This window comes from Primulina tabacum, chromosome 2 (genome assembly GCF_025594145.1).
Source record: "Primulina tabacum isolate GXHZ01 chromosome 2, ASM2559414v2, whole genome shotgun sequence".
NCBI lineage: Eukaryota > Viridiplantae > Streptophyta > Magnoliopsida > Lamiales > Gesneriaceae > Primulina > Primulina tabacum.
Window position 1 is genome coordinate 27141040 of NC_134551.1, and position 11482 is coordinate 27152521.

Genomic DNA, 11482 nt, shown 5'->3' on the forward strand with positions numbered 1-11482 from the left:
TCTAAAATGCGTCTAGGGGGCATACTGTTCCAACATAACCCATACGTAACTAACATGCATAATTCCATAATTTATTTTGAATGAACACTGAAATACTGAAAATCTGGTTGAAATTATTTCATGGAAGCATGCTGTCAAAATAATTCATGCTTTAACTAAAATGCTGACAAAATGATGAACTGAAAAACTTACAGACCGAAGACGTGGCTTCGTGAGCTTCTCGCGGTCAGTAGTAGTGAAACCCTATACAGAACCTGGCTCTGATACCAATTGTAAAGTGCCCTAGAACTTCTTGCTTGAAAATTTGCGGAAAATTAAAATTTTCTTTTTAAAAGAACATAAATGACCTAATTCATAAAATCACTGGTGAATCAAGTTCAATATTTCAAAAATTACAGCGGAAGAAAATAAAGTTTGCCAAAAATCACAATTTAAAAATATCCAACGACTGATAAAATGTTTGCGGAATAAAATAACAACTGCTGCTCTGAGGTCCTCGGGTGCCACTACTGCCGACCCAAGCTGGCTCACTGGTCCCCGCCCTCGGCCCTGGCCTCATCAGTACCTACAACAATCAAGTCTAGTGAGCCTAAAGACTCAGCATGCATATATCGCAGTAACGAGTAAAAATCTGAATTAAAATATGCATGAGATAACATATCCTGTCCTGAGGCATGCTGAAAATAATCTGTACTGAGCAATTATAATACGTGCAAACTGAACTGATAATCACTAAAAAAAATTTGCTCCTTGGAGCCTGTACTGAAATAACTGGTAAAATTTTCTGTTGATATTATGTTTTACGCCTGTGGCCACTGCACTAAGCTGAACTGATCGGTAACTGGCTACCGGGGAGCTGAAACTGAACTGAGCTGGCCGGTCACTGGCGACCGGGTGGTACCAAACTGAACTGAGCGGTCACTGGCGACCGTATAATACTCCCACATAGTGAATGAACCACAAGCCATATAGCATAAATCTCAAAAATAATCATTTTCTATTTAATGCACGTAATAATTAACTGGCATAATGAAAATGTCCCGTAATTTTACCAACTGGATTGGATTGGATCGTCCCCAGGCTCGCTGCAACCTAACTGTGCCATGTAAAATATGCAATAGCTTAAACTTGACCAACTATGCAATTTAGTTCAAAAGATGCGACTATGACGCCTAATGACTTCGCATTTAATCATGACTCCGAGCCAACCTGAGCCGACACCGAACCGACGTATAGTCATGATTAAAATACGCTGAAAAATCATAAAATAATGCTCCTAAAATGATAGGGTCGAAATCTAGGTGGAATAGAGGCCAAAACACGAAACGCTCTTTCGAGTCAATTTGGCACATCGCACCGTAAATTCTCGTACGACCTCAAAAATGATCCGAATCACGAACGGTCAAAACATGACCTTACCAACTCAAAGGGCACTGTCCAGTCCAAGTCAATAGGCTAAAAGCCAACCGAGAACTCGAACGAGCCACCGAACCGACACAGCAATTTGCTGTAAAATTCCACAACTGTACCATTGCGTAACTTGTGTTGTTTTCGAGACTACCGGCCATTGGAGGCGTGAACCACCGATCAGAGACTCTTACCAACATCCCAAGGAGTGATTTGAACCATGGCTAAGGCCCTAGGCCAGCCACAATCCGCGTCACACCATAACTCAACCGAAACTCCAACCGAGAACCAACGTGCATGCGTGTGTAGTGTTTTGCTTTGATCGATGTCTTGCGTCGTTCCAGTGGCCATTTGATTGACCATGGCACGATCTAGACATCTAATAGCATGGTATGAACCGTGGCTATGGGCCATAGGCCAACCAAGATCCATACCAAGCAACCTAAAACCGAAATGCATATGCTGAAATTTGAAGGGGCCGAAGGGACATGGGGCTGCTGTGATGTTTTTATTAAAACCGATGAGCCATGGACCAAGCCACCAAAAGGGCGACTTAGTCACGTCTTAGACATGCTAGGGAGTGATCTAACCATGGCTATAGGCCCTTGGGGCAGCCAAGATCAGATCCTTCCTCCTTGCCATCAAAACTGAATTTCGAAACTCATAATGGACCAAATGAGAGGTTGCTGTCCATTTCTGAATTTCCAGCAACCAGGGGCTTGAATGAACGGACAAATCTGATCCTAATGCATCATATTACGTGTATAGATGTCGCCTTTGGAGCCTGGAATCGAACCAATCACCTGAAACAACAAAACTCAGAAAAACGTGAAGCTTGTCATGAAAGGGCCGAAATCTGCATGCATTATTTTCTGAAAATTCTATGATGTATTTCGGTTTTTGCATGATAAAACATGATCATGTACTGAAAAATAATTGATAATATGACTTGATTGAGGTTTGAAAGAAATCTAGACATGCCTGGTTATCGTTTGAAATAGAAACGAGCGAAACCACAACGACGCGGCACGGAGGAGGTGGATCGCTACTCTTGTTCTTTCTAGTTCTCGATTTTTCTCCCTTTCTCCCTAGCTATTACTCACGTTTTTTCTACTGAAAAGGGGTCTGATTTCGGTGGGGAGGGAGTGATGGAGTGGTTATGAGGGGTGAGGAGGATGGTGCAAGATATAAGGATCATATCAAGACCAAGTCTTCATTCATTTGAATTTGAATTTGATTGCTATCAAATGATCTCTTGGGTGATTCTAGAGTATAGTGGCCGATTTCTCTCTTGTTTCTAGACTAGGATATGTCCACTAATTAATTACATGGTGCTCCCAAAAATCCTAGATTTATCCTACTAATTACATGCAAAGAAATGGTCAAAGTTGATGAGTTGGCAATTGAATCCTCTAGTAACCAAGGGGTGGCCGAAATCTACTAATAAAATGAATGTGGAGTGTTGTTTATTTACTAGATTAACAACTCTAAAAAGCCTCACTAATCCCTTAATTAATTTATTGAATAAATCCTTAATTAAGTAACTCAAATGAGCTTATTTTCTACTCACCTCAAGTTGCATAAATAAATCCCCAAATCTCCTTATTAACTTAAATTAACTTACTTGCTAGCTAAATTAACTTCTGGAAATATTTCTCAAATCCTAAATTCTATCTCAAAACTCCAACTCCAGTCCGTCACTGAAATAACTGAAATGATAAAAATCAAACCACTGCAATGAAATAATAAAATAATTAACTTCAAACAAATGCATTTAAAATAATCATGCGATGAAGTCAACTAAATTTTAAAAATCTAGAATTATGCATGGCTTATACGTCTACTGATTTACGGGTTCTAAATTATGTGTAATGGAACATTTGAAGATAAAGATCCAAAAGGCAATTGAGTATCTAGATTAGCTGAAAATGCTCAAAATTGGGACACTATAGGTACAATCGAACAATCAAAGAAGATTCAATCTCCCACATCTGGTGGAGGTATGTACACCCTCAAAGATGAACATGATCTCCAAGCTAGATTTACATCTATGGCGAGAAAAGTTGAGGCACTTGAATTGAAAAAGAATGGTCAATTAAAATCTGTTCAAGAAATTGCGTGTCACATCGTGATACAAGTGATCACTCTACAAAAGATTGTCCCACTTTGCCCTCTTTAAAGAATGTCTCCATGAACAAGCCAATGTTTTGAACAATTTCAAAAGGCCAAATTTTGAACCATTTTCTCAAAATTACAATCCAGGTTGGCGAAATCATCCAAATTTTAGTTGGAGGAATAATAATGCTGCACAATTTTCACAACCACATTTCCAAAATCAACAAAATTTTCAAAATTATGCACACTATGTTCCTCCACCTAAAAGGAACTTGGAAGATATTGAATTCTTTCATTGCAAAGCAAGAGTCTATAATACTCAAACTGCTCAAACCATGACAGATTTGAAAGATACTCTTGCTAAATTTGCATCTGCACTTAATGTTCATGAAAAAGGTAAATTTCCTTCACAACCACAGCCTAATCCCAAGGATCATCATCACAAACTGGAACTTCTGGAACTCAACTGATGGATCAGGTAAAATCTGTCATTACCCTTCGAAGTGGTAAGGTTGTGGAAAAATCCATTCTTGAACCTTGTGAAGATGATGATCAATCAACTCCAAAGGGTAAGGAAGTGGAACCCATAACTTGCGAAGAGGAGGTTCAACAGACAGTGTCACCACCATTCCCTCATGCATTGAAAAATACAAAAAAATCAAATTTGAATTCTGATATATATGATATTTTAAAACAAGTAAAAGTTAATATTCCTTTAATAGATGCAATAAAACAGGTACCATCATATGCCAAATTTTGAAAGACTTGTGCAATGTAAAAGAAAATTGAATGTGAAAAAGAAAGCATTTTTAGCCGAACAAGTAAGTGCAATCATTCAAAATAATAATAATTTGAAATACAAAGACCCTGGTTTTCCTACTATTTCATGTATTATTGGAGAACAAAAGATTAAGAAAGCCTTGCTTATCTTGGAGCTAGTGTGAATTTACTTCCATATTCAGTTTATCAAGAACTCAATCTAGGCGAGTTAAAATCTACTTCGGTAACACTTTTACTTGCCGATAGATCTGTTAAAGTGCCAAGAGGTATGGTAGAAGACGTGTTGGTCCAAGTTGATAATTTTGTATATCCTGTCGATTTCATAGTTTTAGATACACAACCTATCGAAGCTTGTAAAGCAATTCCTATAATTCTGTGTCGTCCATTTTTAGCAACTCTAATGCTCTTATAAATTACAGGAATGGAATAATGAAGTTGTCATTTGGTAACATGACCTTGGAGCTTAATGTTTTTAATCTTTGTAAGCAACCACATGACAAAGGAGATGAAAGTGAAGATGAAAATCTTATTGAAACTCTTGTGGAAGAAAACATTCAAGAAGGGAGTGCTCGTGATCAATTAGATATTTGTTCAATTGAAACTGTTAAAGAAAATATTGAAATTGATCTTAATGATTTTATCAGGTATCACTCGTTACCAGGATCAGAGGAATAATTTGAGGCAAAATATGAGAACAAAGACGAACCACCCATATTGGAGTTAAAACCCTTGCCAGAAGAATTGAAGTATGCATTTCTTGGAGAAGATGAAACATATCCGGTGGTAATTTCTTCCAAACTAGCAAGTGATCAGGAAGGTAAATTAGTTGATATGCTTAGAAGACATAAAAATGCAATTGGTTGGACACTAAAAGATCTCAAGGGCATTAATCCACTAATTTGCACTCACAAAATTCACTTAGAAGAAAATGCAAAAACATCTCAACAACCACAAAGGAGATTAAATACACACATGAAAGATGTTGTGAAAACTGAAGTTCTCAAACTACTTGATGTCGGGATTATCTACCCTATTTCTGATAGTAAGTGGGTAAGCCCAACACAAGTAGTTCCAAAAAAATCTGGCATCACATTGATAAAAATGAAAAAGGTGAATTGTTAACAAGTCGAGTCCCATATAGTTGGCGGATGTGTATTGATTATAGAAAATTAAATGACGCCACTAGAAAAAATCATTTTCCATTACCATTTTTGGATCAAATTTTAGAAAGAGTAGCAGGTCATCCATACTACTGTTTTCTTGATGGATATTCAGGTTATTATCAAATTCCCATTGCACTAGAAGATCAAGATAAAACTACATTTACATGTCCTTTTGGAACATTTCATTTAGAAGGATGCCATTTGGATTATGCAATGCCCCACAACATTTCAAAGATGTATGCTAAGAATTTTTAGTGATATGGTTGAAAATTATTTGGAGATTTTCATGAATGATTTAACTGTTTTTGGGAATACATTTGATAATTGTCTTGAAAATTTGGAAAAAGTTTTAAAAAGATGCGAGGAAAAAGATCTTACTTTAAATTGGGAAAAATGTCATTACATGATTACTTCTGGGATTTTTTTGGGACATGTCGTGTCATCTCATGGAATTGAAGTTGATAAAGCCAAAGTTGATGTCATTGCCAATTTACCCCCTCAAAAAACCATTAAAGAAATTCGCTCATTTTTGGGACATGCTGGATTTATAGGAGGTTTATAAAGGACTTTAGTTCAATCTCTAAACCCATTCGTAACCTCTTAACAAAAGACACTGCATTTGAGTGGACTTAAGAATGTCAAAATGCTTTTGATAAAATCGTTCGACATTTAACATCAGCTCCTATCATGCAACCTCCTGATTGGTCTTTACCATTTGAAATCATGTGCGATGCGAGGGATTATGCAGTCGGTGAAGTACTGGGTCAAAGAAGAAACGGTAAGCCTTACGTGATATATTATGCAAGTAGAACTTTAAATAATGCTCAAATGAACTACTCCACAACTGAAAAAAACTACTTGCTGTAATATTTGCATTAGATAAATTTCGTTCTTATTTGATTGGATCAACGACTATTGTGTTTACTGATCATTCTGCTATTAGATATTTGTTGACCAAACAGGATGCAAAGCCACGACTGATACGATGGATTTTGTTGCTCCAAGAATTTGACATTGTGATCAAAGATAAAAAAGGAACCGAGAATGTCGAGGCCCGAAACTCCTTGCTTGAAAATTTGCGAAAATTAAAAATTTTTTTTTAAAATAAATGGAGTGCCTCATTCATAAAATCAACTGATAACTCAAGTTCAATGTTTAAAACATAGCAGCGGAAGAAAATAAAGTTTGTCGAAAATAACAATTTCAAAATATTCAATAGCTGATAAAAGGTCTGAGCATAAAAAAAATGGCAAGTGCTGAAACTGAGGTCCTCGGGTGCCACTACTGCCGACCCAAGCTGGCTCACTGGTCCCGCCCTCGGCCCTGGCCTCATCAGTACCTACAACAATCAAGTCTAGTGAGCCTAAAGACTCAGCATGCAAATATCATAGGTAACGAGAAAAAAATGTAATTTGCATGGATAAAATATCATGTCATGAGGCATACTTAAAATAACTTGTACTGAGCAATTATAATACGTGCATAACTGAACTGAAAGTCATAGTAAAAATGTTTGCTCCTTGGAGCCCTGTACTGAAATAACTGGTAAAAATTTTCTGTTGAGATTATGGTCTACACCTGTGGTCCCTGCACAGAACTGAACTGATCGGTAACTGGCTACCGGGGAGTATCAAACTGAACTGAGCTGACCGGTCACTGGCGACCGGGTGGTACCAAACAACTGATCGGTCACTGGCGACCGTATAAAATAATGCTCCCATAATAGTGAATTGACCACAAGCCATATCGCACAAATCTCAAAAATAAGTATTTTCTATTTTCATGACGTAATATAATTAAATGGCATAATGAAAATATCCTGTATTTTTACCAACTGGATTGGATCGTTCCCAGGCTCGTTGCAACCTAAATATACCAAGAAAATATGCAATAACTTATACTTGACCAAACTATGCAATTAAGTTTGAAAATGCGACAATTACGTCTAACGACTTCGTATTTAATCATGACTCCGAACCAACCCGAACCGACACTGAACCGACGTATAGTCATGATTAAAATACGCTTAAAATTATGAACTAATGCTCCTAAAATGATGAGAGTCGAAATCTAGGTGAAATGGAGGCCAAAACAAGAAACGCTCTTTCGAGAGTCAATTTGGCACATCGCACCGTAAATTCTCGTACGACCTCAAAAATGATCCGAATCAAACGGTCAAAAACACGACCTTCCTAACTTGATGAGGCACTTTCCAGTCCAAGGCCACAGGCAAAACGCCAACCAAGACTCAAACGAGCCTCCGAACCAACACAGCAACTTACTGTAAATTTCCAGCAGCTATACCATCGCGTATCTTGTGTTGTTTTCGAGACTACCGGCCATTGGTGCGTGAACCACCTACAGAGACTCTTACCATCCCAAGAAATTATTTGAACCATGGCTAAGGGCCCTAGGCCAGCCACAATCCTCACCATTCCAGCTACCAACCAAAAGCTCTTACCGAGGGCCCTCATGCGTGCGTGTGTGGTGTTGTGCTTCGCTTGCTGTCTCGACTCGTTCCAGTGGCCATTGATTGACCATGGCACGATCTAGACATCTAGGGGCATGGTATGAACCGTGGCTAAGGGCCATAGGCCAAGATCCACACCAAACCAACCAACTCGAAGTACATGTGCTGTCAAAACCGAAGGGGCCGAGAGGGGAGGGGGCTGTTCTTGATGTTTTATGTAAAAACGATGAGCCATGGACCAAGCCACCAAAAGGGTGACTCAGTCACGTCTTAGAAATGCTAGGGGAGTGATCTAACCATGGCTATAGACCCTTGGGGTAGCCAAGATCAGATTCAATCCCTTGACAGAAAAATCTGAAATTTCGAAGCACAAAATGGCAGTGGAGGAATGCTGTCATTTTCGGTTCCATCATGCATGGGGCTGATTTGAATGGACCAACATGGTCCTAATGCACCCTATTACGTGTCTAGATATCGCCTTGGGAGCCTGGAGTCGAACCATTGACCTAAAACCACTAAACAAGAGGAAACGTGAAGCTTGCCAAGGAAAGTCAAAAAAATCTGCACCATGGTTTCGAAAATATTTGGACATGCATCTCGATTTTTTTCTTGATAAAACATGATCACATACTGAAAAATAATTGCTAATATGACTTGATTGAGGTTTGAAAGAATCTAGACATGCCTTGGTTATCGTTTGAAATAAAAACGAAAAGAATACGACGACTCGGCGCGGAGGAGGTGGAGCGCTTCTTTCCTTTTCTTTCTTGCTCTCGACTTTTCTCTCTTGTTCTAGGCTGTGAAGGTCACGATTTTTAATCTGAAATGGATGCTGATTTCGGTGATGGAGGAGGGGATTAAGTGGTTGGGGGAGTGAGGGGAGATCCCATAATAAAGGGATACAAAGGGTGACCAAGTCTACCATTCTTTTGAATTTTGAATTCTAGTTTGATATCAAATGATTTGTTGGTGCATGTTGGGGTGAGGTGGCCGATCCATTACCATCTAGACTAGGTGAGGATAAGGTTGATCATTAATTAAATGGTGCTCCCAAAAATAAAAGAATTATCCTAATTAAATACAAAGAAAGGGTCAAATGTGTTGGGTTGGCAAGGGATAATCTAGCAACTAAGGGGGGCCGAAAATTCACTAATAAATGGAGGGAAAATGTTGATTATCTAGTAAATTAATAACCCTTAAAAGCCTCACTAATCCTTTAAATAATTTAGTGAATTAACCCTTAATTATTGGAACTTAAATCACCTAAAGTAATTAAATTAAATCCTCAAAACATCATTTTTAACTTAAATGAACTTACTTGCTAGCTAAATTAACTTCTGGAAATATTTCTCGAATCTTAAATTCTATCTCAAAACTCCAACTCCAGTCCGGCATCACTGAAATAACTGAAAAATCAAACTACTGCAATGAAATAATAAAATAATTAACTTCAAAGAAATGCATTAAATAATCATGCAATGAAGTCAATTTAATTTTAAAAATCTAGAATTATGCATGGCTTATACGTAGACTGATTTACGGGTTCTACAATCCTTCCCCCCTTAAAAGAAATTTCGTCCTCGAAATTAGAACTCACCGAATAACTCAGGGTATCGACTTTCATCTCCGGCTCAGACTCCCACGTAGCTTCCTCCTCTGAATGGTTGAGCCATTTGACTTTGACTCGCTTAACCAACTTGTTCCGAAGTTTCTTCTCCTGCCGGTCTAGGATCTGCACTGGTCTCTCCTCATAAGACAGGTTCGGAGTAAGTTGCAACGGCTCAAAGTTCAGCACATGCGAAGGGTTCGCTATGTACTTTCTCAGCATGGAGACGTGAAAGACATTGTGTACTCCGGCCAGATTCGGCGGAAGAGCCACACGATAGGCAAGTCCCAACTCTGTCGAGGATCTCAAACGATCCAATGAATCTCGGACTGAGCTTCTTTCTCCCAAATCTCATGACACCCTTCATAGGTGCCACTTTCACAAAGACATGATCGCCCACTGCAAACTCTAAATCTCTCCTCCGCTGATCGGCATAACTCTTCTGTCGACTCTGAGCAGTCCTCATCCTATCACGGATCATGACTACTACATCTGCCGCCTCTTGAACAATCTCTGGACCCAACTCTGTTCTCTCTCCTACTTCATCCCAATGAACAGGAGATCTGCACTTGCGGCCATACAGTGCTTCATACGGAGCCATACCATAGAAGACTGGAAGCTGTTGTTATAGGTGAACTCAACCAATGGCAAGTTCGACTCCCAACTCCCTGAGAAATCAATGACGCAAGCACGGAGAAGATCCTCTAAGATCTGAATAACTCGCTCTGACTGCCCATCTGTCTGCGGATGGAAAGCTGTGCTAAACAGCAACTTCGTACCCAAAGTCGAATGCAAACTCTTCCAAAATGAGGAAGTAAATCTGGGATCTCTGTCAGATACGATTGAAACTGGAATACCATGGAGTCAGACTATCTCTGGGATATACAGCTCTGCATACTGAACCATGGTGAAAGTCGTCTTAATAGGCAAGAAGTGCGCTGATTTGGTAAGACGATCTACAATCACCCAGATAGCATTCGATCCTCTGGCTGACCTCGGCAATCCGGTCACAAAGTCCATGGTAACATTCTCCCACTTCCACTCGGGAATAGGGAGAGGCTTGAGCAAACCTGCTGGTCTCCGATGCTCGGCCTTCACTAACTGGCAGGTCAGACACTCGGACACAAAACGTCTGATGTCCTTCTTCATACCAGGCCACCAATACAATAGCTGCAGATCTTTGTACATCTTCGTACTCCCTGGATGAATAGAGTACGGCGACGTATGGGCTTCTGATAAGATATCTGCTCGGATAGAATCACTGCTAGGAACCCATATCCTGTCTCGGTATCTCACAATACCATCACTGACTGAATAAGACACTGCCCTTGGCTTCATCTCTCTTCTTCCACTGTGCCAATTGCTCATCTACTGACTGACCACTGCGAATACGGTCCAAAAGGGAAGACTGAATGGTCAAGGTAGATAGACGAGGAACTCTACCTCGAGGATAAGTCTCGAGATCAAACCTTTGTATCTCAAACTGAAGAGGTTTTTGAATCGTCAAATGAGCCATCACTGCGACTTTTCTGCTCAATGCATCTGCAACTACATTAGCTTTACCCGGGTGGTAGCTAATGTCACAATCGTAGTCTTTCACAAGCTCCAACCAACGCCTCTCACGCATGTTCAGCTCCTTCTGCGTAAAGAAATACTTGAGGCTCTTGTGGTCGGTAAAGATCTGGAATTTCTCTCCATACAGATAGTGCCTCCAAATCTTCAAGGCGAAAACTACGGCCGCCAATTCTAGATTATGGGTAGGGTAGTTCTTCTCATGAGTCTTCAGCTGTCTAGAAGCATAAGATATCACCTTCCCATATTGCATCAATACTGCGCCAAGACAGAGCTTCGAAGCATCGGTATAAAGAACAAACTCACCGGACCCTGACGGCACGGCCAAAACTGGTGCTGAGATAAGAGCTTGCTTCAAAGTATCGAAGC

General features: G+C 39.6%; 1 long non-coding RNA gene across 1 annotated transcript; it reads right to left on the bottom strand.

Moving 5' to 3' along the window:
- Positions 1 to 473: 473 nt before the first annotated feature.
- LOC142537654 (uncharacterized) lies at positions 474 to 8298 on the bottom strand. The gene is made up of 3 exons (XR_012818562.1): positions 8233 to 8298; positions 1053 to 1096; positions 474 to 565 (listed from the first exon to the last, which is right to left on the bottom strand). It is a non-coding gene; the product is annotated as an uncharacterized LOC142537654 (long non-coding RNA).
- Positions 8299 to 11482: the final 3184 nt, after the last annotated feature.